The following is a 26,219-nucleotide window of genomic DNA, read 5'->3' on the forward strand; positions in this document are numbered from 1 at the left end:
TGTTTCCTTGTTGATTTTCTGTTCAGATGATCTGTCCATCGATGTAGTGAGGCACTAAAATCCCCTACTACTATTGTATTAGTATCAAATAGTTCCTTTCTGTTTGTTATTGCTTTATATATTTGGGTGCTCCCATGTTGGGTGCAAAACTATTTACAATTGTTGTAACTTTCTGTTGGACTGTCACCTTGATTATGGTATATGCCCCTTTTTGTCTCTTGTTACACTTTGTTTTAAAGTCTGTTTTGTCTAACATAAGGATTGCTACTTCGGCTTTCTTCTGACAATTATTTGAGTGATAACTGTTTCTCCAACCCCTCACTTTCTTTTTATTTTATTTTATATTATTTTTTTGACCCCTCACTTTTAATCTGCAGGTAACTTTAGGTCTGAAATCAATCTCTTTTAGGCTGCTTATGTTTGGGTCTTGTTTTTTCATCCATTCTGTCACCCTGTGTCTTTTGATTGAAGCACTTACTCCATTTTACATTCAAAGAAACCATTGATAGATATTTATTGCCATTTTATTACCCGTTTTGTGGTTTTCCTAAAGATTTTCTCTGGTCCATTTTTGTCTTTGTCACTTTTGGCCTTTTCTTTCCACTCAAAGAATCTCCTTTACTATTTCTTTAGGGCTGGTGTAGTGGTCACGAACTCCTTTAGTTTTTGTTCATCCAGGAAACGCTATACGTTTCCATCTATTCTGAATGATACTTTTGCTGGATAGAGTATTCTTGGCTGTAGATTTTTCACATTCAGCACTTTGACTATATCGTGCCACTCTCTTCCAGCTTGGCACGTTTCTGTTGAAAAATTTCAAGCTAGCTTTATGGGTTTTCCCTTGTAAGTTAAGGACTTCTTTTGTCTCACTGCTTTTAAGATTTTTTCTTTATCACTACATTTAGCAAATTTAATTACAACATGTCTTGTATGAGTCTGCTTTTGTTGATTTTGATGGAAATTTTCTATCGCTCCTGAATGTGGATATCTATTTCCTTCCCCATATTAGAAAACTTTTCAGCTAATATTTCTTCAAATAAATATTTTGCCCCTTTTCTCTCTGTTCGTCTTGAACTCCTGTAATATGAATATCACTACATTTAATGGAGTCACTGAGTTCCCTAAGTCTAGTCTTATGTTACACACCTCTTCCTTCTCTGTTTTGGTCAGCTTCGTTATTTTTCCATTATTTTCTTTTGTATGCCAATAATTCATTCCTCTGCTTCTTCCAGGCTGCTCTTCATTGCATTGATCCTATTTCCGATCTTGTTTATTACATTCTTCATCCCTTCTTATTTTTTAACCCTTCTATCACTGTAGCCAGGGTCTCACTGATGTCTTCCATTCTTTTCTTAAGCCCAGTGAATATCATTATTATTGTTGCTTTCCATTCTCCATCACGCATGTTATTTACATCTGTTTTGTTTCAATCTCTGGACTTGCCCTTATCTTGTTCTTTCATTTGGGATGAATTCCTCCATCTTGGCATTTTGTCTAAGCTTTGCCTTCTTCTCTGTGTTAGAAAAGCCAGTTATGTCTCCTGCTTCCCAAAGTAATGACTGATGAAGAAGCGGTCACGGAGTGCCCAGAGCCTGGTGCTTCAGGGAATGTCTCCAGTGTGTGCTGTTGTGAACTTTGCTGCTGTGTTTCGGCCGCTCTCTGCTTTAGGCAAGTTGTCGGCAGAGGCTCTCCTTGCTTGCTGTGGGCAGTGTTTGGTCCCTGGCCTGAATATGGTGAGTTTGAACTAGGTGTGCTCTGGTCTTGTGAAATGAGAACTGACAGGTACTCCATCAGGACTGAGGCCCTGCAGAACTCCGGTTGGGAGATGTGGTGTGGACAGGGGTTTGTGATGGTCTTCTGGGGGCGGGGGAGGAGGAGGGGAGCTTGCCATGCTGGGATTGAGGCAAGCCTGACTGATTCACACAGTCATTTTTATTTAAGATTTTTATTTATTTATTAATGAGAGACACACAGAGAGAGAGAGAGAGAGAGAGAGAGGCAGAGACACAGGCAGAGGGAGCCCACCATGGGACTCCAGCCCTGGTCTCCAGAATCAGGCCCTGGGCTGAAGGTGGTGCTAAACTGCTGAGCCACCTGGGCTGCCCCCCTACACAGTCACTTTTAAATATTTATACTGTGTAGAAATTTGTAGTTTGGCACATTATTTTTTTCTTTCAGCACTTTGAAGATGTTCTTCCACTATTCTCTTCTTTGTTGTTAGTTTTTATTTCATGATCATGACCTTAACTCAGCAATCCAGCTAGAGTTAGAGGGAATGAGGAAAATATGGAAGCCATTGAACTGAAGTGAGAGCACAAAGATTATAGGCTATTTCAAGCTGATGAAGGTGAAGAGTTGTGCTCCTCGGCTATAGAAAGAATGGCCTGATGTTTCGAAAAAATACAAGTCAGGGCACCTGGGTGGCTCAGTGGTTGAGCGTCTGCTTTCAGCTCAGGGAGTGACCCCGGGGTCCTGAGATCAAGTCCCACATCAGGCTCCCCGCAGAGAGCCTGCTTCCCTCTGCCTGTGTCTCTGCCTCTGTCTCTGTGTCTCTCATGAATAAATAAATAAAATCTAAAGCAACAACAAAATACACAAGTCCAATTTATTAGACTTGTCCACAATCAGCTATGGTGATCTTCTTGATCTTGCCATTCCTGGATTCAAAGTGCTCCACGGCTTCCACAATATCCATGCCCTCTTTCACTTTGCTAAAGACAATACACTTGCCATCCAACCACTCAGTCTTGGCAGTACAGATGAAAACCTGGGAACCGACCATGTCGGGTTCAGCATTTGCCATGTACAATATGCTAGGACATGCATGCTTCAGGGTGAAATTCTCATCACTAAATTTCTCTCCACAGATGGACTTGTTGCCCTGGGAAGTACACGTGAAGTCACCACCCTTGCACTTAAATCTCAGAATCATCCTGTGAAAGCAGTAACCTTTATAAACAAATCCTTACTTCCCGGTGCTCAAGCAAGAAGGTTTTCTGATGTCTTGGGAACTTTGTTTGGAAACAGCCCAAAGGCTTACCATGCAAGGTTATGTCAGAGAACACCATGGGGTTGACCATGGCTGGGCACAGGAGGAGCTCTGAGGTAGCAGCATCTGCAAGGCCACTGTGCCACTATTATTTGGGTCACACTATTTTTGATGAGATGGCCGTGAATATCAACTTTGTTTTCCCATTTGTATTGTGTTTCTTTTCTCTCTGGCTGCTTTATAACAAAATTTAAATTTCTTATTATCCCTGGATTTCAGAAAATTTATTAAAATATTTCTTGCTGGGATCCCTGGGTGGCACAGCGGTTCGGCACCTGCCTTTGGCCCAGGGCGCGATCCTGGAGACCCGGGATCGAATCCCACGTCGGGCTCCCGGTGCATGGAGCCTGCTTCTCCCTCTGCCTATGTCTCTGCCTCTCTCTCTCTCTCTGTGACTATCATAAATAAGTAAAAATTTAAAAAAATATATATTTCTTGCTATGGTCATATATGTGATTAATCTACACGAGATTCACTGAGCTTTGCTTTTCCTTTTTTTCTTTATTTTCTTTATGTGTGTGAATTAATGGCATCTATCAAATTTGGAAATATTATTCCTTGGAATTGTTTTCTTCCCCTCTCCTCTTTTTCTAGAACTGCAATTGCACATATGCTAGCCTATATGATACTGCTACACAGATAACTAATACTGTTCATTTTCTTTCAGTCTTTTTTTATCTTTGTGTTTTGGCCTAAACTGTCCTTTAAGTTCTCCATGCCTCCATTTTTTTTCCTCCAGTGTTTTACATTATTTTATGCAAAATTCATCCAGTGAATTTTGTATCTTAGCTATTACATTTTTAATTTGGAAAAATTCTTTCTGTTCTGTTCTATGAAAGCCATTTCTCTCCTAATTATCTTCTTTTCTCCTCTACATCCTTGAGCATTTTTATTATACTTATAATAAATATTTAAAAGTCTTGCTTTCAAATCCCATGATGTCTATTATTTCTAGGTCTTTTTCTGTTAACTGATTTTCTTCCTTGGTTATGGGTCACATTTGAAAATTTCCATATGTCTAGTAATTTTGTATTAGATGCTTGACTTTGCATGCTTAATTCAGAATCCTACTTGGTTGAAAGAAATGCAAATAATTCCCAGCTCTGTGTGAGCACTGGGAATTATTCAATTTATAGTTCCCTGAGAGTTGTCTTGCTTGGATTCCTGGAGTCATGCATTGTGTAGGTACAGGTCGGTAAATAGTCAAAGACTCAATAGGATTCTCTTTTTACTTTGTAGTTATCTCACTCTATTTTTTTCTGTCCTGCAAATTTCAATTTTCTCAGACTCTAATAACTCCTCTCTTTGTCTGCTCATCTTGATGAATTGCCCAGTTTTGCCTGTATTCTCGCTTCTTGTACTGTGGTCTAAAAAGCACATCTAGTTAAGAAGCCGAGTGAAATTTTACTTCTCATCTCATCTATACCTTCTCTCAAGGTTTGCAGTCAGTGTTTCCTGTTGTACCAATGCCCAGGCGCAAACGTCTCATCTGTCTTATCCAGCTTGTTTAGCAGCCAGTAAGGTCAGCACCAGAAATGTTCATGGACAGAAGCAGGGATTCAACACGGCGTGGTATTTTAATTGCAGCCTGTATCTGTCCACCACTCCGTGAGAAGTAGCTACTCATACAGTAACTGCCCCTTCCCGTCCGACCCCGCCAGTCGGTATTCTAATAACACAGATAGTGGTGTTTGTAGCAACAGACTGGTTTCCAAGCTTCCTAATGCTGGTATGTAAGCGTCTAGCAGACTATTCTCATTGCTTCAATCATGGCCTTCCTAACTCAAACCCTACTGACAGTTACAGTTCATTACTGAACCCACAATCATGCAAAATTTGTTCCTAAGATTTTTTTTCAAATGAATAGAATATGCCAAATCTCACACATTTATGAAAAAAAAAACAACAACAACTAAAATATGCCAAGTTTAACCAAGCTTTTAGGTACAATACAAGGACTCATTAGGGACAACAATAACAGTGAAAAGATAGTACTCTGGGATCTTTAAAAAAAATAGACCAAGGTTTCTATCAAATTATGTCATAAGAAATAATAAATTCCCTATAATACAATATAATAAATCATTTGGATCCCAGCTATTGCCACAATATATCTTAATATCAAAGAGAAATAGCAAATACTATACCACGGAGATCTGACAATACATTTTAAAACATTTTAACAATGATTTTCAAAAGAATTTATGGGAGCCACAAAAATGTTCTTTATTAAAGAAAAATTAGAGTCATGGTAATTACTAAAGGATACCCTTGGAAGGAAAATCTTCATATTGAGTATTATTATACCGATAGGATATAGTCGTGACAATTTTAATTTTACCACTAATAGCTTTTATTTGTCTTGGGGAAAAAAATTAAGCATGATGTTTTAGTGTTCAAGCAAATTTGTGACAAACAGGAAGACTGCAGCACACCTCGGTTGGAACATTTTTTCCAAAAATGACAATATAGGTAACTTTTAAGCATATTTTATTTGAAAAAAAAGATTGCTAGAATAAGGACACTACTATGTTTTTCTTTAGCTGAATATGTATTTTAAAAATAAAAGGCAATTGAAGCTATTCACATTTTAAAGGCCATCTTCATTAGCAAACATTCATGACAAATGTTGAAATATTTTGTCTTCACTTGTGCATTTCTCCATAAGGATTCACAATCTGGCAATAGTTTCATTAAACATCTAAGATTACTTTGTCAGTTTGCATTTAAAAGCAAAAAGTTATTTAAAAAAATAACAGCTAAAATATGTGCTCAAGAACACAATCTGTGCTAATGTTAAGAAAAGAAACTCAAATATGAATTATAGCATTCAAAGCACAGAGAGAGAAAAAGAAAAAAGCCAATATCCAAAGATAAAATTTTTCTAGCACAAACATTTTTGAGTACATCGTATCTCCAGATTAGTAATGAACCACTTACGTAGGCAGGGTTGGGGAAGTGGTTAGCTTTGAGTGAATTAAAATCTGAGTCATAAAAATAAGCTTTCTAATAGAAGAGAAACAAGAGGGTGTATTATGTGCAAGCCATCTTTAAACTTGACGTTGATGGACTTTCGCCAATTTTAAAAATTAATGATCGAATTCGGTTTAAAGTTGACTTTAAATAATTAGAATTCAATATTGCTAATGTCTGTTAGTGATTGGGTTTTCAACTAGGAAATGATAAAAGATTGGGTGTCATGCTGGTGCATGAACAATAATCCAGAGAGACGGGCTTAAGCAAAGGCAAAGACTGGCAGGGTTAACTCTATCCATGGGATACCACGTGTAGTTCAGAGTATATCCCTTGGCAGAGTCAGAGAAGAGAGGTAAAGAGAAAATAGACTGTTCCTTAATTCTAGATCTGACAGCATTGGAGGAATAATTTTGCAGAGTCTTCCAAGTCATAAATTCACAGTTTTCTCACCTATGAAACAAAGAAGTATTCATCTAGTCTGGGTAATTTTTAGGATCCTTTCTAATTCTAAAAATTCCATTACATTTTAAATTAACAGAAAAAAAGGCCATAATCAATGGAAAAGCCAGATGTTTGTCCTAAACAGAAATAAAAATGATTTCAAATTCTTTCAGTAGAAAATTTAAAATTTTGTCCAGTTACATCAAATATTACATATACTTGTTTAAAGTGTTATATTTGGGGGATCCCTGGGTGGTGCAGCGGTTTGGCGCCTGCCTTTGGCCCAGGGCGCGATCCTGGAGACCCGGGATCAAATCCCACGTCGGGCTCCCGGTGCATGGAGCCTGCTTCTCTCTCTGCCTGAGTCTCTGCTTCTCTCTCTCTCTCTCTCTCTCTCTCTCTGTGACTATCATAAATAAATTTAAAAAAAAATTAAAAAAAAATAAATAAAGTGTTATATTTGTTATTGCTTTGTTTCAAATAAATTTCAGGTGCTAGGGATAGAATTTAAGATAATAGTTGAGATCATAAGTAACTTACAACCTTAACATTCCCATTCATCTATGTAACTAACCTATGTTTGTTATCAGGTGAAATTATGAATGAATAAAACCATAAACAAAATGAAAAGGCAACCTAAAGGAGATAAAATATTTGCAAATCATAAGTCAGTAAGGGGTTAATATCTAAAATATATAAAAATTCACACAACTCAATAGGAAAAAAACAAACAAACAACCCAATTAATAAATGGGCAGAGGATTGGAGTAAATATTTTTCCAAAGAAGACACTCAAATGGCCAACACGTATAGGAAAAGGTGCTCAGCATCACTAATCCACAGGGAGATGTAAATCAAAACCACAGTGAGATGCCACCTCATACGTGTTACCATGGTTATCATCACAAAGACAAGAAATAACAAGTGCTGAAGTGAGATGTGGGGAATAGGGAACCCTGTGCACTGTTGGTGGGATGGAAACTGCTGCAGCCTTTGGAGGAGACAGTATGGAGTTTCCACAAAAAAATAAAAATAGAGGTGCCATACGATCTAGTAATACTACTTCTGGATCCAGAAAGCTTCCTTTAAATTTTTTTTTAGATTTATTTTTCTTGAGAGACAGAGAGAGAGAGAGAGAGGCAGAAGGAGAAGCAGGCCCCACGCGGGGAGCCCGACATGGGACTTGATCCCGGGATCCCGGGGTCACACCCTGGGCCGAAGGCAGGGCTCTACTTCTGGGCCACCCATGTGTCCCAAGCTTTCCAGTCCTTAAAGCTTTTGGGAGTTTATGACACCTTCCAGGAAAAAAAAAAAAAAAGTCATCACTACACATTTCTTTGGAGGTGTTATGTGTGTACAGCAATATATCAGAGAATAAGTTTGTGAAATACCTACAGGATCCTATTTAGAAAAGCTCTTCTTTCTGGTTTACCTCTTAATTCAGACTAATGAAATCTGAAACCACCGCTCAGGTGATACTGACTGCCCCCCCCCCGCCCCGCCCCGGCCTGCAGACCCCTGCCAGCCCAGACCACCTAGTACTTCTGAGCTAAATTCCTGTGCAGATGTACTGTGTAGTGACCTCTGGAATGACCTCCAATCACCTTTACTTCATTATAATACTAAAATCTCCCCCCAAGGAGGAGCCTCAGCCTCATTGGCATAACATACAACGTGTATATTGGCATGTTTCCTTCAGGTGCGTGCTTGAACCTATGCCCACCTGTACGTATGATGCCAAGGCTTCCCTATCTAAATACTGACCCTAACCTAAGCAGAAGGAACCCATTCACCCTCTCGGGGGGAGTCAGGGCTTTGGAAGCCATTCCCCATGATTTACTTGATGAAAATAAAAGTTTTCTTTGTGTGACAGCTCAAGGAAACAAAGGGTGCGTGTGTATGTCCGTGTACGTGTGTGTGTGGAGAGAGAGATTATAAGGAATCTTCCCACCCACTAGTGAAAGTTACCTACGGCTTTAGACTCAACACTAGACACTTAGTAACCTTGCACAGACTCATCCACCAGCTCCCACAATTGCTATCATGGGTTCTTTATTCCGTACTATTCATAACAGCTTCCCCACTCTGATCAATCTGGAAAGACAGCAACTTGATATCAGGATGCCAGGAAGAGCCACTAAAAGACTGACGTGGGTGCTCAGGCTTTGGCACAGGGGGGTGAGGCGGGAGAAGGGTGAGCCGGCAAGGCATTAGGGAGACTGTTGACGAAAGCCAAAAGGACGCCTTGGAGAGTATTAGCAAAGCCCTTAAACACCTTTATAAGGACACCACTAAGGGCTTATGGGAAAGTGATGAAAATGGTATTGGAACCTAGAAGAAAGGCTACGCTTCTTACAGGGCGACACGACGTCTAGAAAAACTATTTCCCTTAATCATGTAGAAAATATCAACTACACTAGTGCACTTGAAAATTGGCTTAAGATTTCCAGGGAAAATGCTGGTTTGTTTCTGTTTTTGTTTTTGTTTTCCAAACTGTAATGAAATGGGAAACGGGAGACAAATGAAACAATAACTCTTTTTTTTTTTTAGTGGAATTATGAGAAAATCTAAAGGATCTAAACAGTCTTTTCAACCAGCAAAACGTTCTTGAATTAAGAAATGGAGGTGGGCGGGGGGTGGGGGGTGACTGCTGACGGGCACTGAGGGGGGCACTTGATGGGATGAGCACTGGGTGTTATTCTCTATGTTGGCAAATTGAACACCAATAAGAAATGAATTTATTAAAAAAATTAAAAAATAAATAAAAAATAAAAAATGGCTTTGAGCAAAAATCAAATGTGGAGTGGGGCTGTAAAATTCTCACCAAGAACTCACAAAGATCTAAGGTAGCACCTTGCAGTCCATTTCAAACCGACAAAGGTTTGTTTAGGATCTCAAAGGAATGTCAGATCTACTCCATTAAACAGCTGAGCTTTAAAAAAAAAAAAAAAAAAACTAGGGCACGACGTCACAGTATACTCACAGGAAATACAATGAGGGGACTTATCTCAAAAGAGTTTTCAATATACTTTTTATCTAAATCCATGGGTGATAAACTGAAACCCATATTTTTATGATATCCATAATTTTAATCCCATAATGTTTTATAGGATTTGTATCAGATTACACTGAAAGAGAGAGAAACAGTATAAAATTTTTTTAAAAAAGTACTCTTGGATCTGGGTTTGTTTGGAGTTTTTTTCCAGCAGGTAGTAGGCTGAGAAACTCAATTAGAAACCCAAGTCTTTCACTACGAAGAAAGGACGACTAAGAGAGTAGAGTCAATTGTTCCGATAGGCACGAACGGGAGCTACAGGAAAGCATGTTCTGTAAGGAGACTGAGCTCTAACTAAGGAACTGAGCACTTGCCCAGGACTCGATCCCACAATTGCTGTGGCTCCATACCTGTTTTGTGCCTCTTATTTTTCTAAGTTCTGAAAAGTATACGGGGTGTATCCTATGTCTACGTCTCTGCCGTCTGTCAGGTGTGGGCACACATCATGCCTCTTTAGTCTATGAGTCTTTAGGTTTAAAACAAGAAGAGTACTCAGAGAGCTACACCCAAGGCATCTATATTTGTGGAGACTTCTACAAGCCTAGGTGGGACTTAAATAATATTTTGGAACTCAAGCCCGAGCCTTGGGCAATGAAAGATAAAATTCTTGTGTGTTGGGCTCCCGGTGCATGGAGCCTGCGTCTCCCTCTGCCTGTGTCTCTGCCTCTCTCTCTCTCTGTGACTATCATACATAAATAAATAAAAAAAAAAATTTAAAAAAATTCTTGTGTGTTGCTGAAGGAAGAAAGTGCATTTTACGTGTGGTAGGAATGCGATGGCCATCAGGCAGACCACAGATTTATTTTCCCAGGATGGGGGCCACGGTATTGTCCATCTAATATACTCTCCTAGTAACTTGTCATTCTGTCATCCAAGGAGGCGTATGATTTCCTTCTTGAATCTAGGCAGGATTGACTCCCTTGTAAGCGATGGATTGTGGCAGACATAATGTGGGACTTTTGAGGCTAGGTCAGTGGAAAGCCTGACCACCCTGGGAGACACGAGGAGGCCACAGACAGTCAGGTCAACAGCCCCAGTTAAGGTCCTAGTCAACACCACGTCATCCACAGAACATCTGTGTGAAGGAGCCTGCAAAGTATTTCAGAACCAGTCATAACGTCACCTCAACATATTTAAGGTTTTCCAACGAGGGATCTAGAAATCATGGAACATTTCCCCTGTGCCCTGTCTGAATTTTTGACCCATAGAGTCTAAAAACTTAATGAACTGGAAATTTTATGCCACTGTTGTTTGAATATTGTTTTTAAAGTCAGTAACACTAGCTAGAACGGTGTGTCAACTAAATTTCCATTAGAAATAAGGATTATTAGGGACGCCTGGGTGGCTCAGGGGTTGAGCGTCTGCCTTTGGCTCAGGTCATGACCCCGGGTCCTGGGATCGAGTTCTGCATCGGGCTCCCTGTGGGAAGCCTGCTTGTCCCTCTGCCTGTATCTCTGCCTCTCTGTGTGTGTCTCTCAGGAATAAATAAATAAAATCTTTAAAAAAAAGATAAGGCTAATTACCATAAAATAGAATACTAAACAGAAACAAATGAACCAAATAATATTGCAAATAAATACACAACTACCAAACTAAAAGATGTAAAAAGAATTAACTCAAGTAACATACCTGCCCAAAGTCAAAAAGGAACCGAAAAGAAGTATTGACGTCTAAATAATAGGTATCTTTTTCACAGTGTGGATTAACATTTCTGAACTACTTTGTATTTCTATAAGATTAATTAAATGATTAATATATTGGATGACAGAGGCAATGTCTCAGTTTTAAAGAAAGAAATTACAAATATGATGGGTGGAAGCTAGTATCAGTCATGAGGTGTTACAGTGGAATTGAAAGTATCAGAGTGAACTCGTTTTTCAATATGTGAATGACAGATGGATGATAGATGGATAAAAATTTCATATGTACAATATTGGTTTATATGTACATGTGTGTGTTTTGTAAAGAGAGAACAGAAGAAAAAGGAAGAGGAGGGGAAGAGGAAGGAGGAGGAGAAGAAGGAGGAGAAAGAAAGAAGAAAGAAAGAAGAAAGAAAGAAAGAAAGAAGAAAGAAAGAAGGAAAGAAAGAAAGAAAGAAAGAAAGAAAGAAAGAAAGAAAGAAGAAACAAAGAGGAAAAAAGAAAAAAAGAAAAGAAAGAAAGGAGAGAGGGAAGAAGGAGAGGAAGGTGATTTCCTAACCTGTCTGCCCTAAAAGCAATGGAACCCTAGTAGTCATAGGTATAGATCTTGGCTCCTAAAAACCATTTTCCACTCAAAAGAACCAAGTGTCTTTGGAGAAATGACCGATTATAGGTCTGAGCAGAGCAGGTGCAAGATGATTCTCACTTTGTGAGCTAAAGTAAAGGTGCTCTCAAAAAATGACGGCACGTTGTCCAAAGGATACAGAAACCAGCTTCGAGGGGCTCCCACGGCCACATCTGAGACAACCGAGGCACTGAAGTAAACAAGTGTGGGTAAAATAATCCGGGAGTCCTTACTGATAGAAATAAATGACAAAATGTATTTAAAAAGAAGGGTGGAGGAGCTCTTCCTTACTGTGTGAAATTCCAACTAATAAATGTAGAACAAATTATGGAGTTAGAAAATGAGTTTGGCTACATTAATAATTATTTCAGGAAAGAATCATCAATGAAGGCTGAGCCTAAAGGATAAATGTCGGTGTGGGGAATAGGCTATTCGCCCGGTTTTAGACTCATGTCTCCACAAATTGCTTATTGATTACAATGGAAACAATAATAATTTGGCAGTGAAGAAATCTGGCAAAAACTACCAAGTAACCTAATTCAACATCACAAGTAATGGGACAGATGGAAACCCCGCACCTCCTGACATGCAGTGTGGAGGAAACAGTATCAAGGGATCCTATATTCCTGATAAAAGTGTTTAACTTTGGTATAATAATGAAAAACCCTCAGAAAAACACATACCAACAAGTACTTGGGAAATAAATCAGCCTGTGTCTTCGAAGTGTCAGGATCACCTGGAGACCCGGGATCGAATCCCACATCGGGCTCCCGGTGCATGGAGCCTGCTTCTCCCTCTGCCTGTGTCTCTGCCTCTCTCTCTCTCTGTGTGACTATCATAAATAAATAAAAATTTTTTTTAAAAAAAAAGTGAAAGCGTCAGGATCATAAAACCCAAAGAAAAGCTTGAGAGATTTTTCAGGTTAAAGGAGACCAAAAAGGCATTACAATGGAAAGCAACGTATATTGGATGAGATCCTGAGTCAAAAACAAAAACAACCATAAAAGGCCTTAATGGGGCAATTGGCAAAATCTTAATACAAGCTGCAGATTAAATAATAGCATTGTATAGCGCTACATTCCCCGGCTTAGATACCTGTATTATGGCTCTGAAAGAAAAATTTTCTTTGTCCTTAGGCAATACTGGGTAAAATATCTACTTAATGCCTGCAATTTGTCCTCAGAGGACTCCATTTCTTTACAGCCAATTTATTTACTCTTTATTTATTCAAATAATACGAGTTTGCACGTGCTTATGTGTGTGGAGGTACAAAACAGAGAAATCGAGAGAATGTGAGAGAGAAAACGAAGAAAGAATGAGAGTGAGCACAAGAGAGCAGACGATAAAGCAAATGGGAGAGAATGTTAATAAATCGTTTAGCTGAGCAGGGGTGATTGGGATTTATTTGTACTATTCTTATCCCTTTTCTGTAGGTTTGAAATTATAAAACAAAATCATCCCCCAGTTATAACAAACAAAAAGATGCCAGTGACGACCTGGAATTTTCAGGTCAGTCAGACCAAACGCATTGCAAACTCAAAAGAACAGATTCTTTTATACACTTAATTATTATAGGACAATTGCCTTTACCTTCCCCTAAACTGTGATGATCATAAGCTTAATATGTTCTCCAAAATTCTGTTTTACTATGGAATTCTGTAGTCACTTTACGACCAAGTAATCAAGTTTAAAACTAAGGAATACAATAAAAGCTACGCCTGTTTTAAAAAATATTCTGTGCGGGTCCTTAAAGCACTAAACAAAACTTGTCCACATTACAAATGTATTCATATTAACAAGACATTATTTATGCTCGCTGATATACTACAAGAGCGTAAATTCTAATTCACAAAGCACATGTCACTATACAGTTTTTCATTTTCTCTAAATATTTAAGTGCCAGCAGTTATTTTTATGTATTCAATTATCTAAGTCCCTTTGAAATACAATATTGACAGTGAAATGTTGAAAATTGCTAATTAAACATTGCATCATTCAGAAATAAAAGATTTTGAGAATTATAGAATATAAATTTTACAACATTCTTCTAAGTAAGACAAACTAATTTGTATAGTCTTATTAAAGATGAATATTGGGATAATTTACTGCAGATACAAAGAACATCAGCAGAAACACAAACTATAATGAGAAATTAATATTATCACATGAAATTTGTATTAGCCAGAGAGCATACTTAATGTTTTATTTAATGAAGAGGACTTGCACTAGAATTTTAAAATAGTTATAATCATTTTATGGATATTATACAAAATAACTTTTGAAACTTAAAATACTGTCAACAATAATAAAATTTGTATTTCTTATTTCTCGATAGTTCAAATCTCCTATTTATTTTCAAATTTTTTCTTGTTGATGCTCAATCTACCCCGCAGGAAAAACCTATTGACATATAGCCAAGTCCTGAAAATGAGCAGGTGCCTATAAACTGAAAAGAGAAAAATGTCCCCCCAGGGCTATAGATCTGGTGTATTTAGGGAATGGCTCATTGTAGACAAGATATAAAGGTGGGAGGAAGGAGGGAAAATTGGATTGTGACTGGGGACAAAGCTGGAGTGATGGGTTAGTGTCAGATTCTAAGTGACCTCATAACATCGAGAGAGAAAAAATTCAGATTTCTTCTTACAGGTGAGAAAAACATTCACCACTTTAAAAACTGATTTTTTGGGGGGGGGTGTAGAAAAATATCTTTAGAAAGAAAAACCTGGCAGTCATATGAAAATGGAAGGTATGTATTAGTCATAAAAAGGAATTTGGTAATAAGACCAATTAGGAGATTTTTTTCTTTTCTTGAAGCATAGATGACACACAACGCTACCTGAGTGTCATGTGCACGAAAGAGATTTGACAACTATTAACGTCACGCGATGCTCTCCACAAGTGTAGCTACCATGGGGTCTGCTGACCTAGAGGAGGTTGTTTTAATAGGTCAAGTAAGTGATGTCAAGGTCATAAACTACATGACAACACTAAAGGAGGAAGAATCTTTAGTTTTGGGTGATTTCTTTTCTTTTTTTTTTTTTTTTCTTTTGTATGTTTTGTGCATCACACTGATTTCTGGCTTTGGAGACCAGGTAAATAGCAGGACTAACCACGTGTCCGAAATGCGTAGTTTGCTCTGTGCGCGGTGATACTGGTCCCCCAGTACAGTAGACAGTCAGGAACAGGGACCATCTTCATGCCTCCTCCGGCCGAAAGCAAAGCAAGAAAACTGATCTAGCTCAGCCAACCATCTAATATATATGGACAAAGCCAAAAAGACAAGGTGCTTCATCTCTAACCTAGTTTTGGGAGCTCTGCACACGCGTGGCCACGCAAAGTGCTAGAGGAAATGCTCTGTGGCCGGTGGGCTACGACGGGCCAGGCTACACACAAGCTGCTTCCAGAACACAGGGGCTGAGCTACTTTCTGAAAATAGCACCAGTCAGTGTGCCTCGATGCGTTCATTCTGTTAACAGACACATACTGAGCCTCTACTACACACCACAGAATATTCCAAAAAGCATATCAAGCCGTAAAGAAAACAGAGGGGGGAAACCCCGACTGCACGGAGTCGACGGCCTAATGGATGACCTTATCCATGTATGGGATCAACTTACTCTGAGCAACGATTTGTGTATATGTTGGTGATGAGAACTTGAGAAAGATACAGATCTAGGTTATAAGTATGGAGCATACATGCAAAAAAGGCTTAATTTGGTTAAAACAAAATAACGTCAATCTGATCGTAATGGAACCTGTCTGGATGGTGTGAGTATATTTTTAGTAAATGTGTGTGTTTCTTGTGTTTAAGGGAAGCTGGAGACTGGGGATTGGTAGCTGTGCAGTGCAAAAAAGTGTGCAAAGGACGGTGTTCTATGATGTAAAGCATCCACAGTCACTGTGTAGGAAGAAATATCTTAAATTTCACTTTGTCAAATTTAATAAAATATTCTTTTTTTAAAGATTTTATTTATTTATTCATGAGAGACACAGAGAAAGAGAGAGAGAGGCAGAGACACAGGCAGAGGGAGAAGCGGGCTCCCTGCAGGAGCCCGGCGGGACTCAATCCCAGGACCCTGGGTCATGCCCTGAGCTGAAGGGAGATGCTCACCCCCTGAGCCCCCCAGGTGCCCAATAAAATATCCTTCAAAGCCATCTAACTCACTTCATCCTACTTATTGCTCCAAAGCGTGTTTTTAACATGATTGTCTGACCAGAAAGTCTCAGGAGGAGGCTGTGCGCCGAGAGAATGACCGCTGGTGGTTCCGCGTGTACCAGTCCTTGGCGTCCTGACTCATGATTCTATCTTCAGCGAATCTAACTAATCAGGTTGTGTTAACTTTGCCAGAGTGGCTAAATCTGTAAGTCAGTTTTATGGATCTTTGAAAAAGTCTAGGTCCAAGCAAGATATCGCGCCATAACCAGCTACGTTTTACAAGAAAAAGCACCTGTGTTGTTAAAGCTCCTATCGGGTGCCACCGTAGCTTGGTGCTCGAGGGTCACCATCAGTTATGTCTGGACAGACATGCGCAGCCAACCTGACACCGGTCTACTTCTACACCTTATGATTGGGCATCAGCTGTAAAACATTAATCTAGACTATTTCCCTAGGCAGTTCCTACACCCCACGGCCTCTTGCTCAACCCAGGGGGTGAAGACATTCAATACTTCAGGAGACGGAAAGCAGAAAATGCAGAAATCAAATCTGATTCTTACCTTTCCCGTATGACACATAACACCAAAGATTTAGAAAAATCCACGATGAACACCATCATGTGGGATCTTAGGACCTTGATGAGACTGAGATTTCCTGAGCATTAGGAAGGCGAATATAAGAGCAGGACTAGAGAGTCTAGCAGACCCCTGGCAAGTTGAGTTTTACCCCTGTATCAAGACTGGGAATGTGGCTAAAAATGAGGATAAGAGCGTCGCCAAGCAGCTCAGGGAATCCAAGAGTAGAGGGCATTTGTCCTATGATAAAGCTTGTTGAGCCAGTAAGATCCAAGTCTTTCCCTCAACAACCATGGTATAAAGGGAAAAATAAAAAGTAAATAAATAAATAAATAAATAAATAAATAAATAAATAAATAATGAATAAATAAATAAATAAAATAAAAAATAAATTGGAAAAATCGTTCGTGTCCATACTGTGTCAACAATGTCTTGGAGAATCCCCAACACTAAGCGACTGAGACCAGCACAGCGAAGGCCCAGCTCGTGGTTAGAAATAATGAGTTCTGGTGTCTCACCCGTTTGGGTCAACCTAAGACAAGGACGAACCAAGTACAACCAAGTCCAAAGATGAACCGGCAGAAGCGGGTGTCAATGGTTAACTCCAAGGACATGCTCCATCCCAACATCTTTGCCCTTAGAAAGCCTTCCTGACTTCCGAAATTTAGGCACAGTCTCTGGACAAGATGGGATAAACATCAAGTACATGGACACACGGTTTCATCATTTTTAATTTTAATTCCAGCGTAGTTAACCTGCAGCGTCATATCAGTTTCAGGTGCACAACATAGTGATTCAATAGATCTATAGCTCACCAGTCAGTGCTCATCTCAGTTAGTGTACTCTTAACCCTCCTCCCCTATTTCACCCATTTCCCCACTCACCTTCCCTCTGGTATGTTTTCTTTTAAACAAGTATCTTTAGTTAAAGTTATTATTTTTTTTTAACAAGAGCAGTTTTTTTTTTTTTACTTCAAGTACACTTCAGAACACACGGTTCTAAAAGACATATATAAGATATTCCATCCAAGAAAAACAGAATACATATTTTTTCCAAGTGCACACAAAAGGCACATAAAAGGAGACATAATACTGATACTAAATTTTTAGATTTATGGGAACATGGAAAAGGAAATGACATCTAATTATCAGAAGACAATCATAATGTTCTTGAACAATTTTGTGCCTATTGGATTATCCTATATGCACTGGATGTTATCATCTATGAATTCTAAGTAGAACAATCTTAATTTAGATAATCAGATATGAGAAATAAAGGTTCATTTTTCAAATCCATTTACACACTGATCAAAAATGTTTTCAGGAAAAATAAGCATTTTATTAATGAATTATCTTATAAACTCTAAATGATCATTTCTATAACACACCAAGCCACGCTCTAAGCTAGCATCAGAGTTAGAAGCCATCGTTTAGTCAAAGACTATGCCTAGTTAACACAGGAAGACAGCTGGATAATAAGAGCTAATGCTTAGAGTGAGTGACATGTTTTATAGGATTTAGACTTAATTTGAAAAAAAATTTTAAGTATGAAATAATAAAGAAAAAATAACTTGCGGCATAACATACCAAGGGTTATACAGAATTTAATGACAAACAAGAAAAGGAAACTCTCATTAAAGACACAGGAGCTGGGATGCCCGGGTAGCTCAATGGTTGAGCATCTGCCTTTGGCTCAGGTCATGATCCTGGGGCCCTGGGATCGAGTCCCACAGCCTGCATCCTCCTCCGCCTGTGTCTCTGCGTGTCTCTGTGTGTCTCTCATGAATAAATAAATAAAATTAAAAAAAAAAAAGACACAGGAGCTAAATTTTGTGGGCTGAGGCTTTAGAAAAGGAGATGGTCCAGGGTTGTTAACCACCGCCATGGCCTCGGAGCCCTACTCAGGCCAGAAGCATCAGTTGAGCTTCACCACTGGTTGAGTTCAGAAGCAGAAATCATGGATTAAGGTCAAAAACTCTCTACCAGGCTGTTCCGATGCCCGTTTTAACTTGTTACCCTAGATGTGGTTGGTCTGTTTCCCTTTCCTGAGCCTTGACTATTGGCTCTTTGCAGGCTCTGAAACCTCACAAATTATGCCACAGAGTCAGCAGTTCCAAACACAAAGGAGTCTGCCTTGTGTGTGCTCAGGGATCAGGGGAAAATTCCTTGATTAAAGCAACTTCAGAGAATCAATTGAGACTTTATTTCATTTCAGGGCTGCAATGTGGATTGGTGCAATCGTGGTATTTTCATGCCAAAGAATCCTTTCATGAAACCCTGTTCTATCGATCTGGGTTATATTGGCTTTTTTTTTTTTTTTTTTTTTTTTTTTGCCACAACTAGTCAGCCATATCCAACCACCAACTTATTAGAACAAATAAAAACAGTGAAAGCAGTTTGGCTTTAGTAATCTGACTGAAAGTTATCCTCTTAGCTAGGGGGAGATAGAGTCTATAGATTTAGTTGGGAGTGAGATTGATCACGATATTTTGAAAAATAACTTACCCTACATTGTTTTCCATTCCACATAATTTTTGAGCTCTTGAACAAAGAATACTTTAAATGCAATTTAAACACACAATTAACTTATAAGAAAGTATTTTTGTACTGTTCTTAAGAGATTAAAATTTAAATTTTATAGTGTAATTTTGGCTAAAATACACAAAAGTTCCCTTTATTTGATACAGCTTGACCAAAAAAGAAAATGCCTAAATATTATATCCCAGTTATTTTTATGATATAATTACCAAAAATTCCTCTACAATCTTTTCTTCTTTTTTTTTTTTTGCTTTAGATCATGTATTTTACTAGAATAGACAATAAAAGGAAACTAAATTTTTTTTCATGTTAAATTGACACTTGAATGTCATATTAAATTGACCACCTTATATCACAACCACAAAATGGAGATTCCAGTGATTAATACAATCTTTCTGTGGATTGTTTCCCTTAGAAAAATCCATAAGCTATGAGAAGTGTGTGCATGTGTGTATGTGTAATTTAGCTTCTAAAACCTCATCGTGTGATCTTAGATCAATCAGCAGGTATATTCTGTAGGAATTCTCTCTTATTGACCTAAATATTATTTCAGAAGTCATCTTTCAACTTATCCTTAAGCAAATCAGAAGTCATTTTAAATTAGTTTCTAAGAGTATAACTAAACACTTTGAAAATCACATGTTTCCCTTAAGGAGCAGGTACATGTTTCACATCTTAGTCAATCAAATGCATGACAAATAAATAAATGCTCATTTCATTATTGGTGTATATGAAATAAAATAAATTTAGTCTAAGTGTTTTTGCTAGAAGGTAAGGACCTTTCTGGACACTACTATTACAATATCTCTTGTAAGTCTGTGGAATCAAAATAAAAATTCTTCACAGACTATTCAAGGCTCTAAAGGCAGAGTCATTAGTCAGCATCAGCATCTCTCCCCTTTAAATGACAATCACTAGGACATGGACCGCAAAGGCCCCCTCTGGCGGCACAGTGGGATGCCTGAGGGATCCATACACACACCTGTGCACCTGAGGGTGGGTGGGTTAGACCTAGTGGAGGTGGTGGAACCAGGGTGGCCCCAGTGCTAGGACCCATGACTGGCAGCTCCTAAAGGACAGCATCTGAGTCCCAGCGACACCCGACACCCACGACTCAGAAACCCCGGCAGCACTGAGGACACTGGCAACCCCAGGAACAAGAGCGCCCCTGCCAGTCTCTCTGGCAGAGGGAGTGGAGGCCACAGAGTGTGTACTTCCAAATTTAGCTGCAAGGCAGTGCAGGTAAGAGAAACAAAAACTTATGCTCTATCACCACCTGCTGGAAAGCACAATAATGGCTCTGACTGCCAACCTGTTAAAATCAAAGTAAACAAAGCTTTACATAAATAGGAAAGGTGGTCAGTATTTCAAACATGCTGGCAGAAGCATATCTCATTGAACACCATTAAGAAATCATGTTAACACAGGATAACAAAGAGAGAATTAAAATTCTCCAGCAGCCAAATTAAAGTCACACAAGTTTGGGATCTGATGAAGAATTCAAGGGGCACCTGATTGGCTCAGTTGGTTAAGCAACTACTCCTGATTTCAGCTCAGGTCATGACCTCAGGGTCACAGGATTCAGCCCCATGTGGAGCTCCATGTCCACCCAGACTCTGCTTGTCCCTTTCCCTCTGATCCTCCCCACACTATGCTCACTCTCTCTCTTTCTAAAAATAAAATATTTTTTAAAAAGAATTCTAAATAGCAGTTATGAAGAAATTCAGTGAGCTAAAATAAAATTCAGAAAGACGATTAATTGCAACCAGGAATAAAATTAATGAACATGAAGAGTACTTTACCAAAGAGACTGAAATTCTAAAAAAGAATCAAACAGAAATTCTGGACCTGAAGAACTCAATAAATGAGGTGAAGAATGCATTTCCAAAGCATTGGTAATAGAACAGATTGGATAGAAATTTAGAAATTATTTGGGTAGAAGTGGAGAGGAAACCAAGCTTCTTAAAAAGTTAAGACCCTATAATATCTATCAGATTCCATTAGAAGAGCCAGCGTAAGAATAATGGATATACCAGGAAGTGGAGAAAAGGAGAAGGGGGCAGAGAATTTACTTAAAGAAATAATAACTTAGAACTCCCTGAACCTGGGAAAAAAAGTAGGCATACAACTCCACAAAGCTAACAGATCACCTTACTATCTCAATGCAAAAAGACTCTCCAAGACACCATAATAAAGCTGTCAAAATTCAATGATAAAGAAATAATCCTAATGGCAGCCAGGCTTAAGAAAAGAAGGAAAGAAAGAAAGAAGAAAGAAAGAAAGGAAAGAAAGAAAGAAAGAAAGAAAGAAAGAAAGAAAGAAAGAAAGAAAGAAAATAACTCACATACACACACACAAAAACTCCATTAGAAAATAAGCATATTTCTCAGCAGAAACTCTGTACACCAGGAGATAAAGGGACGTATTCAAAATACTAAAAGATAAAAAATTGCTAGCCAAGAATACTTTATCCATCAAAGTCATCTTATGGATATAAAGGCTTTCCCAGACAAACAAAAGTCAAGGAACTTCACTACCACTAGACCTTTCTTACAAGAATTATTGAAAGTTCTTCCACTTGATACAAAGAAACAAACAAAAAACACAATAAAACAGAAGCGTACAAAACTGAGTAAGGTGCTAGACATACAGAATAAAAAATTGCAACTCTAGAATAGTGTTAAAAATTAAATTATATCATATATGTTAAAGGGAAAAGGCATTAAAAAACAATCACTACAATTTGGCAACAAACAGCACAAAAGGGGACAATTTATGACAACAAAAGTATAATAGTGGAGGAGAAAATGATGAAAATTGTATAAACAAAGGAAGGTAAGATGCTATCAGCAAATCCTGTTTTTATGGTTGAGACATTTTATACAAACCTCATGGTAACCACAAAACAAAAGTCCAGAGCAAAGACTCAAAATTTAAAAAAGGCAGAAATTAGGAAATCATAATAGAAACAACCAACTTGAAAAGGTAGACAGAAACAGACACACACGCACAAAAACAAAAATATAGAAATACCACAAAATAATAGATAAAAAGTCAGTAGTAAGTCCTTTTGTAATCATTCTAAATGTAAATATATTGAACTCACCAATCAATAGGCACAGAGTGTCTGGATAAATTAAAAAAGAAGACTCAACTATATGCTGCCTTTGGGAGACTCATTTAAGCTCCAAATGCAAACATATGCTCAAAGTGAATGGTTAGAAGATTATACTCATGCAAATAATTTTTACAAAGTGGGTGCATTCCTGCTTACATCAGACAAAACAAACTTGAAGCCGACAATTGTAGCAAGAGACAAAGGTCATTATATAATGATAAGGGGTCAATATGTCAAGAAATATAACACTCATAATTGTATATGCTTCCAACATCTCAGCACTAAAACATATTAAGCAAACTAACGGATCTTAAAAGAGAATTAAACAGTATAATAGTAGGGGACTCTAATATCTACCAGCAATAGCTAAATGGTCCAGACAGAAAATAAAGAATCATTAAAATGAACCATGTGTTAGGACAAATGGACCTAACGACATACACAGAACATTTCATCCAACAGCAGCAGATACACACTCTACTTAAGTACACATGGGACGTTCTCCAGGATAGATCATATGATAGACTAAAAACCTAATCTTAGCAACTTAAGAAGCTTTAATTTATACCAACTATATTCTCTGATCACAATGGAATGAAAAGAGGAAAGTAAGTAAAGCTTCAAAAATGGGGAATTAAACAACACACTTCTAAACCAAGAAGTCAAAGAAGAAATTAAAAGAAAAATAAAAATTATCCTTAAATAAATGAAAATTAAAATACAGAATATCTAACTTTGTGAGATGCAGCAAAAGCAGTTCTGAGAGGAAGGTTTATAGCAATAAATATATATTAAGAAATTAGAAAGACTTCAAATCAATGAATCAATGAAACCAATTTCATACCTCAGAGAACTAGAAAAAAAAAACAAAAAAACATGAACAAATTAAACTCAATGTTAAAAGAAGGAAATAATAAAAATCAGAGCAAAATAAACAAAATAGAGACCAGGAAAACAATGGAAGGGAGCAATGAAACTACAGACTGGTTCTTTGAAAAGATAAACAAAATTGATAAACTTTTAGCATGACTAAGAAAAAGAGAGAAATAACTCAAATCAATAAAAGTAGAAATGAAATAAGAGACATTACAACTGACCTGACCGAAACAAAGAGAATTATGATGCTACTATGAACAATTATATGCCAAAAAATTACATAACTTAGAAGAAATGTATATATTTCTAAAAACACACAAGCTACCAAGACTGAATCAGGAAGAAATAGAAAATCCGAAGAACAGTCATGAGTCAAGATCAACGGAGTCCGTTATTTAAAAACTCCCAACAGAGAAAATGCCATGGCCAGATGGCTTCACTGGTGAATTAAACCAAACATTTAAAAAATTAACAATCCTCCTCAAACTCTTCCAAAATATCAAGAAAGAAGAAACAGTTCCCAGCTCATTCTATGAAGTCAGCATTACCTTGATACCAAAACCAGATAAGGATATTCACAGGAAAAGAAAATTAAAGGCCAAAACCCTGATGAATATAGATGAAAGTCTTCTCAATAAAACATTAGGAAACCACATTCAAGAACACATTAAAAGGATTATATACCGTGACCAAGTAAGATTTACTCCTGTGATGCGAGAATGGTTCAACATATGCAAATCGATAAATGTAATTCATCACATTACCAAAAAAGAAAGATAAAAATCACATAGTTGTCCCAATAGATGCAGAAAAAGCATTTGACAAAATACAACATCCTTTCATGACAAAAACTCTTAACAGATTGGGAACAGAAGGAACATATCTCAGTATAATAAAGGGCACATATGATACCCCCATTGCTAACATTATAATCAATGGCGAAAAATTGAAAGGGTTTTCTCTGCAATCGGATATAAGACAAGGTTGCCCACTTTCACCACTCCTATTCAACTTAACACTGGAATTCCTAGCTAGAGCAATTAGGCAAGACAAAGAAAAAAAAAAAAAGAAGGGCTCCAAATTGGGAAGAAAGAAGTAAAATCGTCACTATTTTCTGATGGTATGACCTTATATGTAGACAATCCCAAAGAGTCAATCAAAAAAGCTGTTGGAATTAATAATTTCAGCAAAGTGACAGGTTAAAAAATCAACTTAGAGAAATCAGTGGCATCCTATCACAGTAATGATAAAGCATTGGAAATAGAAATAAATTATCGCATTCACAGTATTATCTAAAACAGTAAAGTATTTAGGAATAAGTTTAGACAACGAAGCAAAAGATGTGTACAATGAAAACTTTAAGACTTTGCTGAAATAAATCAAAGAAGACACAAATAGAAAGACATCCTGTACTCCTAGATTGGAAAAATAAATATTGTGAAAATGGTCATACCACCGTAGCCATCTACAGATTCGCACAATCCCCCCACACACAAAAATACCAATGCCATTGTTCACAGAACTAGAAGAAACTCCTAAAATTCATGTGGAACCACAAAAGATTTCAAATGGCCAAAGCAATCTTAAAAGAGCAAAGGTATCACCCTTCCTGATTTTAAACTATATTATAAAGCTACAGTAATAAAAATAGTATGGTACTGGGACGCCTGGGTGGCTCAGTGGTCGAGCATTTGCCTTTGGCTCAGGCCCTGATCCTGGGGTCCTGGGATCGAGTCCTGCATCAGGCTCCCTACCTGATGTGTCTCTCTGTGTCTCTCATGAATAAATAAATAAAATCTTAAAAAAAAACCAGTATGGTACTGGCACAAAAACAGACACACATTCAGACCAACAGAACAGAATAGAGAGACCAGAATTAAATCCCAGCATTTACGGTCAAATAATGTTTGACGAGGGATCCAAGAACATCCAACGGTGGACGGTTAGTCTCTTGAATAAATGTTGGCTAGGAAAACTGGAGAAAGACATGACGAACAAAAATGGAGGCCTCCTATGTCACACCATTCACAAAAATAATTCGTAAGAGATCAAAGATTTAAACCTAAGACCCAATATCATAAAACTCCTAGAAGGAAACATAGGAAAGAAGCTCATCGGTATTGGTCTTAGCAATGACTTTTGGACGTGGCACCAAAAGCACAAAGAACAAAAGCAAAATTAACAAAAGGGACTATCTCAAACTTGAAAGCTTATGCAGAACAAAAGAAACAGTCAACAAAATGAAATGGCAGCTAGAGAATGGAAGGTCATTTTTGCAAACCATATATATCAGATAAGTAGTTAATATTCAAAATGTAAAGAATTAACACAACCTAATTACAAGATACCCAATAGGAAATGGGTCGAAGAACTAAACAGACGTTTTTCCAGAAAGGATATCAAAACCGCCAACAGGTACATTGAGCCCAACCGCTACGGAAAACAATAGGCAGTTTCCTCGAAACATTAAGAATAGATCAACCCTACAGTGTGGTAATTCCATTTCTGGGTTTATACCCAAAGGAGACGAAAACAAGACTGCAATGAGATCAGTAGAGCCATCTCATCACACGTTACTCACAGCAACCAGAGAGGGAGGACCCAAATACCAATCAACACACAAAGGGATTTAAAAAAACGGGGTACATATGAACGTGGAACATTACTCAGCTACAAGGAAGGGAGGTATTCAACCATTTGTGGCCGAACGGATGGGCCTTGAGCACAGTGAGCTCCGTGGATATGTCAGAGGACCTGTGGAGAAAAAAAGCCAGGAGTTACATGGTGGTTATCGGAGGATTCGGAGGAGGTGATCAAGGGTGAAACCTGTGATGGGCAGTGAATAGGTCACAGAGGTTTAGTGGAGAGTAGAGTAAATATGATCAATAATACAGTATTCTAGGGGCGCCTGGGGGGCTCAGGGCGTGACCCCGGGTCCTGGATCCAGTCCTGCATCGGGCTCCCTGCATGGAGCCTGCTTCTCCCTCTGCCTGGGTCTCTGCCTCTCTCTCTGGGTCTCTCACGAATAAATAAAAAAAATCTTTTAAAAAAAATCCTATATTATAATGATAGAATGTTAGAATGGATAAGTAGTGCTCCGACAGCAATCATGTCACAGTACATAAATGTATAAATCAACACTCGACATCTTAAAACTGTGACTTATAACAT

At 38.0% G+C, this 26,219-nt stretch overlaps 1 pseudogene; it reads right to left on the reverse strand.

Annotated features, from left to right (window-relative positions):
* Positions 1 to 2,608: 2,608 nt before the first annotated feature.
* On the reverse strand, positions 2,609 to 3,080 carry LOC112926912 (peptidyl-prolyl cis-trans isomerase A pseudogene; annotated as a pseudogene).
* Between the last annotated feature and the right edge of the window lie 23,139 nt (positions 3,081 to 26,219).

The sequence above is a fragment of the Vulpes vulpes genome, chromosome 10, assembly GCF_048418805.1.
Source record: "Vulpes vulpes isolate BD-2025 chromosome 10, VulVul3, whole genome shotgun sequence".
In the NCBI taxonomy this organism is placed as follows: Eukaryota; Metazoa; Chordata; class Mammalia; order Carnivora; family Canidae; genus Vulpes; species Vulpes vulpes.